The sequence below is a fragment of the Schistocerca cancellata genome, chromosome 4 (genome assembly GCF_023864275.1).
Source record: "Schistocerca cancellata isolate TAMUIC-IGC-003103 chromosome 4, iqSchCanc2.1, whole genome shotgun sequence".
Classification (NCBI taxonomy): Eukaryota; Metazoa; Arthropoda; class Insecta; order Orthoptera; family Acrididae; genus Schistocerca; species Schistocerca cancellata.
The window spans coordinates 735,277,377-735,296,461 of NC_064629.1; the positions used below are offsets into that span (position 1 = coordinate 735,277,377).

At 43.4% G+C, this 19,085-nt stretch overlaps 1 protein-coding gene and 1 pseudogene across 1 annotated transcript in view; both read right to left on the bottom strand.

Moving 5' to 3' along the window:
* The window catches only part of LOC126183628 (uncharacterized), a 267,195-nt gene that overhangs the window by 152,579 nt on the left and 95,531 nt on the right, over window positions 1-19,085 (bottom strand). The gene's annotated exons all lie outside the window — the stretch shown is intronic.
* LOC126185927 (5S ribosomal RNA) lies at window positions 17,289-17,405 on the bottom strand (annotated as a pseudogene).

Consider the following 19,085-nt stretch of genomic DNA (forward strand, 5'->3'; position numbering starts at 1 on the left):
TACCCCAGGAGCAACAGTGTCCCTAATTTGCTGGGAAGTGGCGGTGCGGTCCCCTACGGCACTGCGTAGGATCCTACGGTCTTGGCGTGCATCCGTGCGTCGCTGCGGTCCGGTCCCAGGTCGACGGGCACGTGCACCTTCCGCCGACCACTGGCGACAACATCGATGTAATGTGGAGACCTCACGCCCCACGTGTTGAGCAATTCGGCGGTACGTCCACCCGGCCTCCCGCATGCCCACTATACGCCCTCGCTAAAAGTCCGTCAACTGCACATACGGTTCACGTCCACGCTGTCGCGGCATGCTACCAGTGTTAAAGACTGCGATGGAGCTCCGTATGCCACGGCAAACTAGCTGACACTGACGGCGGCGGTGCACAAATGCTGCGCAGCTAGCGCCATTCGACGGCCAACACCGCGGTTCCTGGTGTGTCCGCTGTGCCGTGCGTGTGATCATTGCTTGTACAGCCCTCTCGCAGTGTCCGGAGCAAGTATGGTGGGTCTGACACACCGGTGTCAATGTGTTCTTTTTTCCATTTCCAGGAGTGTATATTCCATTAAGGGATTTGTTACTGACAATGTTGACTCATTCAGAAGAAACTGTACATCCATCCAATTAACATTAGAAGGAAAATCAATATGCACTTGGATAACTCTTGCTTAAGTATTGTACAGAAAGATGTCCTCTGTTCACCAGTTTCATTTTCAATAAACGTCTAGCAGAACTGAAAAAAAAATGAGTGATGATTCCAAGTATTGAAATCCAGGTTAAAAGCTTCCCTCATTTAACACACTTTGTATTCTGTACAGGAGTCTTTTACAGCAGTTCATAACTTTTCTATGTAATGTGTTAGTCGTTTGTATACTCTCTTACAGTTTTTAAGTGTGTTATTATTTATTTCTTTTATAAATTTTCTAATCAGCATCCCATGACACTTCCCATGACCACTTAGCTGTGGCTCGTGTGGTCTCACAGAACATGGTAAATGGATAAATAAATAAATAAAATAAGTTGTTAATCAATTCACCCATATCTGCTAGACAGAAAGAGACATGGAAAGGAAACTGAAAGCGTTGCACTTGTGTTACTTTACATTGCAAGCCATCTTTCATCTTATATTGCATCCACTAACCATTGATGACAGCATAGTAAACTTTAAGCCGCATCACCATACAAGTAAATACGATTACTGTTATCATTTTTAAAATGAAAGCTATTCACATGAGTATTTTTCATTACCCGTGGTGCTGTGGTTAAGGCACGGGATTCAAACTAAGATTTAGCTTTTCCGTGACTACACAAAATTACTGCACGAGGACGCTGGAAAGGTTCCATGAAATAGATTACCGTCTGTTTCATTCCCTATTTTTGTCCAGCTGCGCTTGTGCTCCAGTTTTAACGACCTCCAGCTCGACGCAACGTTAAACTCGTACGCAGCTCTCGAAGTTCCTCACGGCCTTGCCTGTCTACCTTCTAACGCATGGCTTCCTCCCCTGGCGAAAGGACCGAGCAGCACGCGATGCTTAAGAGATACACAACGTGATCAAAAGTATCCAAAAGACACCCCAGAAAACACACGTTTTACATTTTAGGTATATTGGGTTGCCACCTACTGCCAGGTACTCCATATCAGCAACCTCAGTTGTCATTACATCGTGAGAGAGCAGAATGGGGCGCTCCGCGGAACTCACGGACTTCGAACGTGGTCAGGTGGTTGGGTCTCACTTGTGTCATACGTCTGTATGCGAGATTTCCAAACTCCTAAACATCCCTAGGTTCACTGTTTCCGATGTGATGGTGAAGTGGTAACGTTAAGGGACACGTACAACACAAAAGCGTACAGGCCGACCTCGTCTCTTTACTGACAGAGACCGCTGACAGTTGAAGAGTGTCCTAATGTGTAATAGGTGGACATCTATCCACACCATCACACAGGAATTCCAAACTGTATCAGTATCCACTGCAAGTACTGTGACAGTTACGCGGGAGGTGAGAAAACTTGGACTTCATGGTCGAGCGGCTGCTCATAAGCCACACATCACGTACTTAAATGCCAAACGACGCCTCGCTTGGTATAAGGAGCGTAAACATTGGACGATTGAACAGTGGAAAAACGTTGTGTAGAGTGACGAATAACGGTACACAACGTGGCGATCCGATGGCAAGGTGTGGATATGGCGAGTGGCCGGTGAACGTCATCTGCCAGCGTGTGTAGTGCCAACAGTGAAATTCGGAGACAGTGGTGTTATGGTGTGGTCATGTTTTTCACGGAGGGGGCTTGCACCCCTTGTTGTTTTGCTTGGCACTATCACAGCACAGGCCTATATTAATGTTTTAAGCACCTTCTTGCTTCCCACTGTTGAAGAGCAATTCGAGGATGGCGATTGCATCTTTCAACACGATCGAGCATCTGTTCATAATGCACGGACTGTGGCGGAGTGGTTACATGACAATAACACCCTTGTAATGGACTGGTCTGCACAGAGTCCTGACCTGGATCCTATAGAACACTTTTGGGATGTTTTGGAACACCGACTTCGCCGTGCGAGATTAGCCGAGCGGTCTCAGGCGCTGCAGTCATGGACTGTGCGGCTGGTTCCGGCAGAGGTTCGAGTCCTCCCTCGGGCATGGGTGTGTATGTTTGTCCTTAGGATAATTTAGGTTAAGTAGTGTGTAAGCTTAGGGACTTATGACCTTACCAATTAAGTCCCATACGATTTCACACACATTTGAACATTTTTCAACACCGACTTCGTGCCAAGCCTCACCGACCAACATCGATACTTCTCCTCAGTACAGCACTCCGTGAAGAATGGGTTGCCATTCCCCAAAAAACCTTCCAGCACCTGCTTGAACGTAAGCCTGCGATATTGGAAGCTGTCATCAAGGCTAAGGGTGGGCCAACACCACAATGAATTCTAGCATTACCGATGGAGGGCGCCACTAACTTGTAAATCATTTCCAGTCAGGTGTCCGGATACTTTTGATCACATAGTGCACTTACAGACCAACTATACGCCACTTTTTTAAGTGAGCAACATGTCGCGAATCCACTATAGGAAAGTGTGAATAAAGAGAAAGACAATGTCGCTTTTATTTCTAAAGATATTGGTCAAGAAACGTATGCAACGATACTAATGTAAAGAGAACATAAATGCACAGAATCCCAAGGTAGTCGCTTTTGTCTTTTATATTTTTGGCCTATAAGTTCCCACTACCCCGATTATCCTTGAGCTTGATGATCATTTTTGTGGGACGGATTAGCCTATCGCTCGCACACGTGCATAAGACTACAATACGTATACTCCAGTCTTGACGTTTAGATAGTTACTCGATTCGGGGCGTGTCTCTACATCTGCCGTCACCGATTATCTTCGTGGAGCAGGATCACATTCCCCTCTCTTGATACTGGGGATTCCCTTCTTGTGCCGGACTTTTTGATAAATGTAAAACGCTATAAAGTAGTCACTTTACCATTGTTCCCAAAATCAGATACCACTTTTCGTCTTTGAACATCACGTAGAACATCCATGTCGAAACACGGTAAAGAGCACTGATTTGCGATGTCCAGATGTAACGTTTCAGCCCACGCAGTTCCTCTTACGCTGGTTGTTAGTGAATAAAATTCAAGACAAACTTAAAGTCTGGGAATGACTTGAAGCATCTGGAGTTTCTTAGTCGCTTTAACAGAAATACAGTCCAGTAAATCAGTTGTAGGTACATGTAGCGCATCAGATTCTGAGGGTCATCGAATGTGTGTGTCAGGTGTGAGTGGTGGATCCTGGCATTGCCACAGCTGACAGAAAAGAGAATTCGTTGCCTTTTTTGACACTGGGAGTTTCTTGATGTTTACAGATCGTGGTAAGTGGTAGTAATGTATGCGTCATCATCTAAGTGGCGACGTCATTCGTATATATAATGTAATCTACACCACGTGACAAAATAGCGAAGCATCTAGAGGTGAATGAGGAAACTAAATGAAACTTCATGGGTTAGGAGAGCATGTCATGCTATTTCAGTAATTACACAATCGAGTCAAATTTAGGAAGACCTTACCGGTATGCCCCCCTGGCATGGATGCATGCACTGCTTCGGCCAGGAAAGGTGCCCATAAACAGCGGTATCCCCTCATGAGGCAAGCTGGCCTACAGCTGTTGTAACTAGTTCTTGATATCCTGCATACTGGGACTGGGAAGGGATTTTTGCTTGAGCTGGTCCCAGACATGTTATAACGGGCACAGATCTTGGGATATTGCTGGTCACTGGAGTCTATCAAGATTACCACGACATAGTCGTACGAAGGGTAACACATGAGCATACGGGATGTCTATGACGTACCGTTGTGCCGTCAGAGTTCCCTCAATCACTACCAGCCGTGACCTGAAGTCATACCCGATGGCTCCCCACAAAATGACGCCAGCCGTAACACTGTTGTGTCTCTACAAAACTTTGGATAATTGGGACCTCTCTCAGGTCGCCACCATACTCGACAACGACTACGATCCGTGTTTGTGCAGAGCGGCGTTTCGTCACTGAACACAGTGGGACGCCATTCATCAGTAGTGCACACTTCCAATTCACGACTCCAGTCCAAACGCAGCTGCTTGCATTGTGCTGCTAACGGCAGCCTATACTTGGGACGGTAATTCTCTTGTGCAGTTGTAACTAGTCTCCGACCAATTGTGCGAAATGACACAGAATGTTAGAGGGAGTCCATTACTTGTCCTAGCATGGCAGGAACAGACGTGATGGGGTTACGACGAGACTGAAGCGTTCCTCCCTTGTGGTTGTCACAGCTGTCGACCGTAACCTTGTCGATGAGTGTGCCTGTCCTGACGTTCTCGTGCAGCCCACTATCGGGCCACTGTCACATCCGAATGCCCCACAAGTCTGGATACTGCGCGATTCGACCAGCTGGCCAAAGGGAGACCCAAAATGAAGCCCGTTTCAAACTGCGCCAGGTGCTGATAACGCCGCCTCATACGACTACGCGGCATCTCCGTGCACTTCACAGTTATCGCTCAACATCTGACGTTTACGCCCTTCATGTAGGATGTTTCCGTGATTATGTTACAGATTGTCAGGGTTGCTGGAGAAGGGTAAATGTATCAATCTGAATTAAGTGACCCTGGTCCAGAAACCACAGACGCGAAAGTTAAGCGAAAATCGTTCTAATATCTCTGATTGTGGAATACATGTACCGGTACTGTTTTTGCCAAGACTGCAGGGTACGCAACTTTCAGAGGTGATGGTATGGACCAAAACAAGAAAAAAATATCCAGTAAACATGGGATCTAAAACACACACCTTAAGCTTGTTCCACTTCGTTATTGTGAAACAAATCTCTTCTACTGAACAAGTACTCTTAGTTCTTAAGGTATGAATTTTAGAGCCCATGTTTACTGGATATTTTTTCCTTATTTAAGTCTACTTGTCACAGAAGTTGCAACACTAATCATTTACGTACCGGGCGATGAAGTGTAAGTGTACGAAGTTGCACTGATATCTGACCATGTCTTCTGGGTGCATCACTTTTTTTTTCAGGCATTGTATGATATACGCGAGTATTTGAAAGTGATCTGTGTTTTTTGCAAGCAGTTCTCGTGTTTATGCTGAGCTGGTTTCACGTGAGAAACGCTGAGGGACAGGAATTTACAAAGAGACTGCAAACTACCCGAAATTTTCCACAAGAGCCGTGATGATGCTCACCGACGTGATGACAAAACAACTGTGAAGGTCGAGAAAGTTCTGAATTTATTACATGTAAAAATGCCTCATCCGACAGTACATATAAACTAAAAATAAATTTTCCCACTCGTTTCTCATTGAATTCAAGACAATTGACATACATTCCGAGTGTGATTACGTCTTTTGTTCCACTTCACGGATAACATCACAGAGATCAGTCCAGAGTGAAGATATTCATTAAATCATTATATTAAATTCTTACCTCATCTGATTGCATACATATATGGAAATATTTTAGGTAGAACAACACAAGTGTCTCAGAATTCTTACACTAGACGTTTATCTCCTGAAAGACATGATTAAAAAATAACATGCGTGTAAAGTTGTACTCAGTCTTTTTGTTGGTTGGTTGGTTGGTTTGGGGAAGACCAGACAGCGTGGTCATCGGTCTCATCGGATTAGGGAAGGATTGGGAAGGAAGTCGGCCGTGCCCTTTCAGAGGAACTATCCCGGCATTTGCCTGGAGTGATTTAGGGAAATCACTCAGTCTTTTTGTATGTACGTTACCTCATTACATAATTTATCAGAGAAAATAAAATTTGATTCAATGCTCTTCGACCAGTAGCGTATGTCATCAATACGTTGTTACTTCTGAACACAATTTCGCGAAATGATTTGGAATAAGAGTGAATTCACCATTCGGGTGCCCGATTAAACACAGCGCAAGATTTATTTAAGCCTTATTGAAGTCCTTCACGTTCTCATTCCCTCGGATCCGTTACGTTATTACTCTTTTCCGTTGCTTTCGAGCTAGATTCTGCAGCACATTCAGAAGAAAATAATCGCAATAAGAATAATCCTCATTTCCCATATCGCCTGCTACTCGAACGCCATTCTGGAGGAAATCAAACCCCGAAGGAGCTGGAAACCGCTTGGGAAATAAGAACGACCGCTTTAATTGCGACCGAAATCGAAAAAATCGAGCTTTGACAATTGGCGGCCAGACCAGTGAAGCAGGCCACTCGCAGACTGACGCCGACGTTCGCAGTCAATCAAGAGTGGCTGTTCCGGAAACCGTGCTACTCGGCGGCGTGTTTCTTCGTACTGACTCCGCGTCTTAATATTTCCCTCATCATTTAATATATGAGCGAAGGAACCCAACAGGCCATTTTTGGACGGCCCCGCGACATTTCGCGACATTATTGCTTGTCACAATATTTATTACGAAATTCCGTTCTCTTTTGTGGAATTATATGATTAATTGGCTTTATTTGTGTGGGAAGATACATATTACGTTACACAGAGTAGCAACATTCGCATCTCCCGAAAATCAACAAGAATAGTCGTTTCTTTATTGAACTAATATCGCGTGTTCAGTTAGAGAATGTCATCTGCACTCTACGACAAAATTTTTATTTTAGTAATCTCAGTACACTTGCTCAAATATAGTTTTTTGCATTATTGGTAACTAAAACAAATGTAAGTTGTCTCTTGTGCTTAGATAATTATAAAAGATACTATTTCATCAATCCAACATTTTACTCAAGAGATGCAGCATGTCAATTTGTTTTTCTCTGCAGCTGGGAGTTACGTTAGTTCCACATCAATATTTCACCTGCAACGCCTGTTCCATTTGCTATCAGACACAAAATAATGCTTAACAGTGCTTTGCCTAAAAAGGAGATCTAAAAAAAATGAGACATATTTTATCCGTTGTTACAGCATAACCGTTAAGTACAGAAATATTGATTTCCTACACATGAATTTACTTTCACCAAGTTCTACAGGAATTTTTTCTTCAATGGAATCAATATTTTCTTTTACATGACGTCTTATAAAAATGTAAGATAATGAAATATTTACGCAGTATTAGATTACTCAGTATTACTAGGTTTCCCTCTTAAAAGCTAAGCGTAGTTTCAAAGCTATAGTCCTTTAATGACAATAAATGAAAGGAGAGAAGCATTAACTGCTGTTTACATTAAAAGTCGTTTTTCCCTAATAACGATCATGAAAATACCTAAACTTGACTTCAGCAAATTTTTCTTGTGCGTGTAAAACTTACTGCAATGAAGGTACTACATAAAATATAGTTTCTTGAATTATGGTTTGGTACTCTTTACTGTAATGCTACTGTGTTTAGTTCGCAAGTACAAGGACAACTTTATTTTCGTATAAAAGTATTAAAAGAAGCTATCATGTAGTCATAGTAATACAAAAGTGGACATGACCGTGTCATATACTTAGGACCAATCGATATCTGAGGAAAAAATAATGAAGCAGCGACTTCTAGGACATGGAGAGAGAGCGGAGATATTAGAGCTCACTTGGTGTCTTACCACAGTAATTCTTTCTGCGCACCTTCAACGAATGCAACAAGACAAGAGGCAATTGATAGTGAAACACGAAACACTCTCCTACACTCACGGGGACACAATGTGACTTGTGGAGAATAATTTAAAATATCACGGGAAAGTCGGCCCAGTAAGTTTATCCCGTTCATTGTCTGTAGATCGTAGGGAGCAACGTATATCAGTTCCATAACGTAGCAAGATGTATTCTGAATTTGAAGAAATCAGGCACATTGTACCACTGGCTGCTGTCTTGGACTATTGTTTCTAATACACTTCAGTAGTCTTTCATTTGTGGTGGCGCCGATGTAAACTGTGTTCTTTTTGCAGAAGCACAAATACAAGTAAAAAAATAGTAACAGGTCTCGGGTTGAAAGGTTAAATAATGAAATATCTTGAAATATCACAAAATGGTTCAAGGCAAATGAACTGACGCTAGATTTCTTAATGTTCCGTACATATAGTTCAGTAGGTAACTTATAACGCTATACCTATGATCAATTCATCAATAAAATCCAGGACGTAAGAAGCGTTCCTAACTCGAATCTATAAACAAATCATAACCACAATTGAAAGACCTAAATCTTAGGCCTATGTTCAGATGGACGGATGATGCCAGTTATAAATGATTAACAAATAAAGGTGTTTAGACTCCTCCGGCCCATGTGGCCGAGCGGTTCTAGGTGCTTCAGTCTGGAACCCCGCGACGGCTACGGTCGCTGGTTTGAATACCGTCTCGGGCATGGATGTGTGTGATGTCCTTAGGTTAGATAGGTTTAAGTAGTTCTAAGTTCTAGGGAACTGATGACATCAGATGTTAAGTCAGAGCCATTTGAACCATTTTGTTAAGACTGCTTTACATGTAATCTTCCGACAAACTGAAACTTCAAGATACACTTGAACTGAATCAACCCCCCTGAAGTTCACAGACAGTGTGCTTGCTGAATGAACTATTCAGGCCTGCCCTTATGTTTCAGTATAGTACCCTTCCTCCACTTTCCAAACTTCTTAACGACCCTCCTGCAAGGTTCACTCTTCATATTTCCATTCAATAATGGGTTTAAGAGATAATTTTAGGGAAAACATGACTTGCGGAGATAACATTTTCAGAGAACAGAAGCACGATACAAGAATTTTACCTGGTGTTATTTCCACAGTGGACTGCAGAGGCTTCTTCGTAAAACAGCGTACTTTCAAAACTGTTTCTCAGTACATACATCCTTTAACACCCTGTTACGTAAACAGAACTGTGAAAAGAATTTACTAATATCTGGAAGAAGTAGCATCATCCGTCAACTACAAAAATGGAGATTTAGTGGGCTACTACGCGTATTGCTGCGGTCTATCCTTGCAGAACGGTATTTTCGATGTCGATTCTATTCCCCAACATCAAGCTGAACGTCAGTGGTTTTATTCCACTCATAAATATCATTCCTTTCCAAATAACAAATTCATTTCAGTATCCATTACTGCTAATTTAAAATTATGTACAAAAAACTTGTTTATGTGTGCTTTATTCGTGCTTTAAACGTACTACAACTTTGGATGCGGGGCATCATTGTGCACTACACAACCTCAATTAGGTTCTTGGACCTCGTCTTTGAGCGGAGGTTGTCATGAGCACCACACCTCCGCGACTTGAAACGTAAACGTGTAAAGCTACTCAGTATACACTGGGGTGTCAAAAATCATGGCATACCTCCTATTATCGTGTTAGACCTACTTTTGCACGTCGTAGAGCAGCAGTTTGACATTGCATGGAATGAACAAGTCGTTCGAAGCCCCTGCAGTGCAGGAATATTGAGCATGCTGCTTCTATAGCCGTCCATAATTGCGGAAGTGCTGCCGGTTCTGAATTTTGTGCACGAACTGACCTGTCGATTATGTCCATTAAATGCCTGATGAAATTCATGTCGGGCGATCTAAGTGGCCAAATCATTCGCAGGAGCTGTCCAGACAGAGACCAACCGCTAACATTTGTGGCTTGGTGACATGGCGCATTGTCGTCCATAAAAATTCCATCGTTGTTTGGGAACATTAAGTCGATGAAAGGCTGCAAGTGGTCTCCAAGTATCCAAACATTTTCAGGCAATAATCGGTTCAGTTGGACCAAAGGACCCACTCTATACCATGTAAACATTGCCCACACCATTATGGAGCAACCACCAACTTGCACAGTGCCTCGTTGACGACTTTGATCCACGGCCACACTCGAATTCTATCATCAGCTCTTACCAGCTGAAATGGGGACTCATCTGACCAGGCCACGGTTTTCCATTCGTCTAGGATCCAACCAATATGGTCACGAGCCCAGGAGTAGCACTGCAGGCGATGCTGTGCTGTTAGCAAAAGCACTCGATTCGCTCGTCTCCTGTAATAGCCCATTAACGCCAAATTTCGCCGCATTGTCCTAACATAAGTTTGTCGTACGCCCCACATTGATTTCTGCAGTTATTTCACTCAGTGTTGCTTGTCTGTTAACACTGACAACAGTACGCAAACGCCACTGCTCTCGGTCGTTAAGTGAAGGCCGTCGGCCACTAGGTTGTCCGTGGTGAGAGACAATGGATCTCGGAATAGTGAATTCCCTTTCAATTACCTAATATAATTTTGACCACATATTTCGATAAACGCTTACCTTCTAATATTGGAGGCTATTTCCTTTACTCGTCAGCATCAGTGAGAGAGCACTCATAAAAATTTTTCACTACAGTGAGAGACCCTTTATAACCGTTCTACATGCTCTTATTAAATCTTGGGACATCAGGTGAAATCCTAATGGAAGAGGCGATCAAATATTTTTCATGATGAAATGAAGTAAATTGGGAGATGGGCCACAGAAATGAATTCAGTGGCGACAAGGAAAATTTGTGCTGCACCGGGATTCGAACCCAAATTTTCCGGTTTACGCCAGTGGTCGTCTTAACAGCTTTGGCTATCCGAGCACGCTTCTCTGCCCACCCATATTCCAAAATTGTTGCACGTTACGTACCCTGTCCACCATACTCATTGCTCGATGCAACGCATGTCCCATAGAAAACACATCACACATATACAGGGTGTTACAAAAAGGTACGGCCAAACTTTCAGGAAATATTCCTCACACACAAAGAAAGAAAATATGTTAAGTGGACATGTGTCCGGAAACGCTTACTTTCCATGTTAGAGCTCATTTTATTACTTCTCTTCAAATCACATTAATCATGGAATGGAAACACACAGCAACAGAACGTACCAGCGTGACTTCAAACACTTTGTTACAAGAAATGTTCAAAATGTCCTCCGTTAGCGAGGATACATGCATCCACCCTCCGTCACATGGAATCCCTGATGCGCTGATGCAGCCCTGGAGAATGGCGTATTGTATCACAGCCGTCCACAATACGAGCACGAAGAGCTCTACATTTGGTACCGGGGTTGCATAGACAAGAGCTTTCAAATGCCCCCATAAATGAAATTCAAGAGCGTTGAGGTCAGGAGAGCGTGGAGGCCATGGAATTGGTCCGCCTCTACCAATCCATCGGTCACCGAATCTGTTGTTGAGAAGCGTACGAACACTTCGACTGAAATGTGTAGGAGCTCCATCGTGCATGAACCACATGTTGTGTCGGGAAGGCACATGTTCTAGCAGCACAGGTAGAGTATCCCGTATGAAATCATGGCGGTGAATAGAGGAAGTACAGTACATACTGACGAAACTAAAATGAGTTCTAACATGGAAATTAAGCGTTTCCGGACACATGTCCACATAACATCTTTTCTTTATTTGTGTGTGAGGAATGATTCCTGAAAGTTTGGCCGTACCTTTTTGTAACACCCTGTATAAGTACATACAGCTTGACGGCCGTTAAGTTCACTTCAGTGTGGATGCACTCCCGTTCCTGAAATTTTGCGGGAACCCAACCTGATGCTGCGAGCGATAAGTATAGTGGACAGGCCGCGCTACGTAAGTAGTGCGCAGTAAGTTAGAAATCTGGGAGAGACGGAGAGCCTGTTTAGATACCCGAAGAGTTTAAAGCGGCTGCTGGCATAAGCCGGCAAATCCGGTTTAGAGTCCCGGTCCGGTAAAAATTTTCTCTTGTCGCCATTGAATTCATTTCAATGCCTTATACCTCCGATGTCACAATTTATTTCATTTCATTGCGTGTTTGTAAGGTTGCAGGATCAAGAATGGTGTCTGTTCTTTCTTACATGTCTGAAAGGAACGACACCACACATATAAATACGCATACAAAAATTTCCGTTCGAAGGCCACACCAACGCCCTGGCTACATATCGGTGCTCACATACCAGCATCGGAGTAGCACTGGGTTGCACACACGCAGCAGCACCGCCGTGAAACGGAAACCTTTTGATCGCCCCTTGTAATTATTATCGAAACAAGATCCGAAACACCATTCTTCCACTGACAAATTAAGCGTATTACCACTGTATCTTGTTACTCGTGTATAGTTTTCTTTTTAGAAATTACGCTAACATTCCAGATAAAAACGTACGTTTATGGTAAAATGTAACATTAGAAAAACATATAACAAAATGGGCTGAGACTCTGGTTTTTATATTTAAGACCGTACAAGAGAAATTTAATTACTGGCAACATATATTACGGTCCACAATATACACGAAAACGTGATTACACCTCAGTATGTGGAACCGCTCAAGTGATCAATGCAGTGATCAAGGCTCTGAGCACTATGGGACTTAACATCTATGGTCATCAGTCCCCTAGAACTTAGAACTACTTAAACCTAACTAACCTAAGGACATCACACACATCCATGCCCGAGGCAGGATTCGAACCTGCGACCGTAGCAGTCGCGAGGTTCCGGACTGAGCGCCTGAACCGCTAGACCACCGCGGCCGGCGAACCACTCAAGTATTTGAGAGAATTTTGTCACGCTGTTTTAATCTATTAGCCCCCTTCATTCCATCACGTACAGGATATTTAAAATTCGCATTAAGGGTCGCCTACAAACAACACCTGAACCACTATATGTCAGGAACTGAGCGGATCTGAGCTTCAGACAGGATTCCAGTTACGGAACTTACTTCATTGACCTGCTGCGAGTAGTAGACAGGGAGTGCAAAATGTGCAGCCAAAGTAGGGAAAGCTGGGGCCTTACTACCAGGTAAACGTGCTGGCTATATAGCCAGTTTACTGTTTCCAGAGTGCCTCGAGGCATAACCTACTTGTTGCTTGCGCCCGAGCAACAGAAAAATCACTATATGGAACGGTAGCGTAACTTGTTTACTGTTTCATTAGCAGATGTTCGGGCCTTAACGGCGTTGCTGTAAAGAAGGTGCTTCCCACGGTTAATGCCCAGCCCCACGTTAACCCAGCCCCACGACAGGGCCGAGATCTTAGCTGCTGTATTTTTCCAGGCGTGGGTCCTGAATGTCCTTAGTAAACGTTTACTGCTGACCGATATATGGACGGATATGTTGTGCTGGGACCAATAAAACACGCCATAGCCCCTATGCCGCGCAGTATTATTTACGGCTCTGGCCAGTGAAGCGTGTACTCTGTTACAAATTATTATTGCTGTCATAAACGCTTCCTTTCGACACACAGCACGAACGAAATATAGCCACTTACATAGTGAATCATATGTCGTGTGCCAGTGTCCGTTATTTATATTTGGTGGTGCTTCAAGCACACATGTGTGTGTTAAATCAGGCGTCAAAAAGACTCATTGTATTGCGAGAAATTTGAAAATGTCACCTAACGAATTACACGAAGGCAAATACAGAAAATAAATGAAATGTGAGTGGCCGTATGGTTAACACGACATTAATTTCCATCACAAACATTCAAACGAGTTCCCAAAAGAAATGGTTTAAATGCCTCTAAGCACTATAGAACTTAACATCTGAGGTCATCAGACTTAGAACTACTAAAAACCTAACTAACCTAAGGACATCACACACATCCATGCCCGAGGCAGTATTCGAAATTGCGACCGTAACAGCAGCGCGGTTCCGGACTGAAGTGTCTAGAAACGCTCGGCCACAGCCGCCGGCTCAAAGGAAATTATATGAAATTCATCATTGTATATTTACATTATTTTTATGATCTACAGCTACCACGATCATCCGCGATAGAAAACGAGGCTGCATTCGACATGTTTTGGACAAGACTCATTATCAAGGATGGACATAAACTTATCATTGGGACTTTTACCGAATATTAAATTTTTAGAATTTCGTTGAGTCATTGTGGTGTCAACTGGTGCTCAAAGTGGTGCTGCAGATGCAGTACAATGCACCAGAGTCATACCCTCTCGGTAGTACCACGTGGCCTTCCGGAGCCCGGTCTTCTTGCGACCGTAAATTCTCCATTAGTGTATGTTTCCTCATCATGCTGTCATCATTGAAGGAGACTTTATGATCATCCAACAATCATTTGAGATAATTACAGCTTTGCATGTAATGTGCTTGACAATACTTCTCCCAAAAAATACTAAAAGCTTTCTCTGAAAGCTGCTTAGACCAAACAATACAGAATCCCCTTCATGACGGAAATATATTAGAGCTAATGGCAACAGATACACCACTTTGAGGATGTCCACGTTGAAAATGATATCAGTAAGGTAGTAGTCGCAACAATGATTACCGAAGTACAAGGGGCAACTTAGAGTGCCATAGCTCAAGGTGAAACTTGCAGCATTTTGCTGTGGGCAGGATAATGTACAGGAAACTGTTGAGAAAGCAATTGATATAAGTTACATGTACTTAGGAGAGTTTATGATGGGAGGAACACTCCACTGAACAGTCTTCGTAAAGCAGCTCATAAAGAAACAGTGACTACTGTACAATAGTTCTAAACAAAGTGCAGAAGTGTAATAATGGAGTGTTACTAAAACGACTACCGTAGCAGCATGTTATTGAAATATTTCTCATAAAATCCAAAAGCAATTTGGTTATATGTAAAGGATATCAGTGGCAGTAAAGTTATTTTGCGGACACTCATGGATGATACAGGAACTGAAACTAAGTGTAGTAGAGCAAAAGCAGAAATGTTGAACTTCGCTTTAAACTGCTCCTTTACAAAGTAAAATCGACGACTAATCCTGCAGTTTAATTCTCGTATCACCGTATAGATGAATGAAATGGATATTATTATCAACGTAGTTGAAAATTTCTGAAATCACTGGAACTGAACAAGACCCCGGGTCCCAGTGGAAGCCCTGACAGATTCTTTTAACCATAACATACCGCAGATTCCTCGAAGAAAAAACTGTTCCTAGTAGCTGGAAAAAAACACACGTCCCCTCCATCTACAAGAGGGATAGCAGAAGTGTTCACTAAATTACCGTTCAATATGATTGACATACATCTAATGTAGAATCGTTAAACGCATTCTCAGCTCAAACATAACGAGGAATCTCAGACAGCATGGCTTCCTCCAAAACAACTAGCGCCGATTCCGAAACCATTTGCATGCGAAACCCAAATCGTGTTTTTCTCACATGCCTCCTGAAATGGAAGTAAGCCATATTTACTTAGACAGATACAGGCAGTATTTCTTGATTTTCGAAAAACATTTAGTTTATTAACGGAAGTACGATCATATGTAGTATCAAACGAAATCTATGAGAGGATTGAGGGTTTCAAGATATACAGGACACGCAGCATGTTATCTTGGACGGAGAGTCATCAACAGACGTAAAATTCGAGCTTGACCTGGGAAGTTTATTAGGACAGTTGCTGTTAATGTTATATATCAATGACCGGTAAGTCCGGCCCGATAGCTGAGTGGTCAGCGTGACGGATGCCGTCCTACTTGCTCGGGTTCGATTCCTTGGTAGGTCGGGGATTTTCTCCGCTCAGGGACTGGGTGTTGTGCTCATCACTTCATCCCCATCCGGCGCTCGGGTCGCCCAATGTGGCGTCGAATGTAATAAGACCTGCACCAAGGCGGCCGGACCTGACCCACAAGGGGCCTCCCTGCTAATGACACCAAACGCTCATTTCAAATGACCGGCAAAAAAAAAAAATAACGGTAACAGATTTTTGTAGATGATATAGTTATCTGTAATGAAGTACTATCTGAAGAAAGATGCACAGATATTGAGTCAAAATTTCAAACTGGTGCCATGATTGGCAACTTCCTTTAAATTTTCGTAAATGTAAAACACAGACTGTTCATAATTTTAATGAATATTTTGTACAGTTAGAACAGGAGGATCATAGAATTTATATGTCTTATTTGTTTCATGAATAAACCATAGTCTAGAACGTATTTTTTATTTTATTCATCGGTTTCTAGCGAAGTAAGACGTCGTCAGCTGATAAGCGTAGCCAAAACTCTTCATGAAATTGACTGAATGTACACCGTTAATAGCTGCCATCCTCTCCATATTTGAGACCTGAATATACTCTAATTCGGAGGACATCAGTCATAACTAAAATTAGCCGCGCGGGATTAGCCGAGCGGTCCGGGGCGCTGCAGTCGTGGACTGTGTGGTTGGTCCCGGCGGAGGTTCGAGTCCTCCCTCGGGCATGGCTGTGTGTGTTTGTCCTTAGGATAATTTGGGTTAAGTAGGTGTAAGCTTAGGGACTGATGACCTTAGCAGTTAAGTCCCATAAGATTTCACACACATTTGAACATTTTTTGAACTCAAAATATCCACGGGTATGCTGCCGGTCTATAGTGTCCAACGGGCACAATATTTCGGCGATCAAACATGTCGCCATCATCAGGTGAACTGACGGACTGAGCTCCTGTGAACGTGCCGGCACGGAGATCCGTACGCTATGGCTGCTCAGAGGGAACTGGGTTCGGTCGCGGCGGCAGCCGATTTAAATCGGCTGCCGCCGCGACCGAACCCAGTTCCCTCTGAGCAGCCATAGCGTACGGATCTCCGTGCCGGCACGTTCACAGGAGCTCAGTCCGTCAGTTCACCTGATGATGGCGACATGTTTGATCGCCGAAATATTGTGCCCGTTGGACACTATAGACCGGCAGCATACCCGTGGATATTTTGATTATCAAATACGCCGGGAGAAACTCAAGAATCACATTTTTTGAACTAAAACTAAACTCCGAACAGGCCTCGGAAGGCCCAACGCGACTGACCGACCGCCGTGACATCCTCGGCCTGTAGGTGTCACACTGGATGCAGATAGGGAGGGGCATGTAGTCAGCATACCGCTCTCCCGGCCGTTGTCAGTATTCGTGGCCGGAGCCGCTACTCCTCAGTCAAGTAGCTCCTCAATTTTCCTCACAAGGGCTGAGTGCACCCTGCTTACCAAAGGCGCTCGGCAGACCGGATGGTCACCCATCCAAGTTCTAGCCAAGCCCGACAGCGCTTACTTCGGTGATCTGACGGGAACCGGTGTTACCACTGCGGCAAGGCCGTTGGTAACAATAATAGATATACGACCATAAATTACCCATGACCCATAAAATTATGCTTGTTTGTCTCTTTTTCTTGTGAAATGCAATAACTACACAGTAGTCCCAAGTTTGGCGAACGTCTTCCACAACAAACTTTCCGTAAATAACTTTGCAAGTTCTTTTTGCATTACTTTTCTTTCACATTTAATCGTTTATAACGAAACGCCACCATTTTCCGGTGACTTTGCATTCATCATATCTCCAGTAAGTCTGCACATGTATGAAAGTATAAATCACAGCCCACGCATCCCAACAACTTGTCACCTGAACCTGCGATTTTAAGTGAACAACCACGTCAGAAAAACCAGCAGGAAACCGTGGTATTGGTGACTAGGAATCGTACCTGGAACCACCATCTCATTAGCGAGCAACGCTACTTAGTAGAGTGCATGGTCGACTTGACGCCAGACTTATACTGTATAAATCACAGCCCACGCATCCCAGCAACTTCTCACCTGAACCTGCGAGTTTAAGTGAACAACCACGTCAGAAAAACAGCAGGAAACCGTGGTATTGGTGACTAGGAATCGTACCTGGAACCACCATCTCATTAGCGAGCAACGCTGCTTAGTAGAGTGCATGGTCGACTTGACGCTAGACTTATACATTCTCGACAGATGCCTGGCGTCGCAAATAAGCTGCGATTTATAGTTGCAAGCGGAGGACCAACACCTTCATAACTATCGGTATTGCTAGCTGTAAAGAACATCATTTTGGAAGCTAAACAATCGCCTGATTGTTGGAGTTTTCCAGTGATGTTCACAGCCTAAACGTGATACTACTTGCGCTGGATTCGCTTATAGGCACGACTGAACCACGCGGGAACCTGATCGGGAGAGGAATGCTGCTGTGAAAACGCTGGCGTGCCTTAATGACCTCAACCAACTGGTTTCGAAGAAAGCAGTTTGCTGGGGAGTTCTGTCGTACAGAGAATTTAATGATTTAAGTTTCATTAGTATGATTGTTTCTCTACCTCCGTTTCAGTCAACGGAAGCTAGCGGCAGATTATTTTCAATAGCCAGTGACGCCACCTGCAAAACTGCGTTACCTGTACTGTTCACAGACGTGTCATCATAATTAGCAGCAGCAACTACAAGATTATCTGCATCGTGAACTTCGTTACAATAGTCATCCTCCACATCAACGTACCAGGCCGAAATTGCTCACCATCAAATTTTTCATCGTTTTCACAATTTTATTGATGTAAACCGTTATGTTATGTACGTAATAAGCGAAGCTTAAATATTAGGCCAGCAGTTGCTGCTAGATCTTAACTTGACCGTTGGAATGAAATGATTAATAAAGATACTGATCGTCAGGTGTCAAACGTCAGTAATCACTGGTAGGAAATATCATGTGTGTTGCACTTTGCCCTCCCTTAAACATCTGCAATTTCACATTCAAAGATCGATCATGATTTGTAATTTTTCTGACGTACGTCACCTAAAGCTGATAACAGGGAGGACTTTGTGAATGTTAGTACTTAAGTTTACAATTATTTTCATGTTAGTAAGATATGTAACAAAATATGGGTCAAATAAACAACCTTCTATGTGCCAAGGATGGAGCGTGTGTGTATGTGTGTGTGTGTGTGTGTGTGTGTGTGTGTGTGTGTGGATGTGTGGGTGTGCTTGAAACAAATTGAA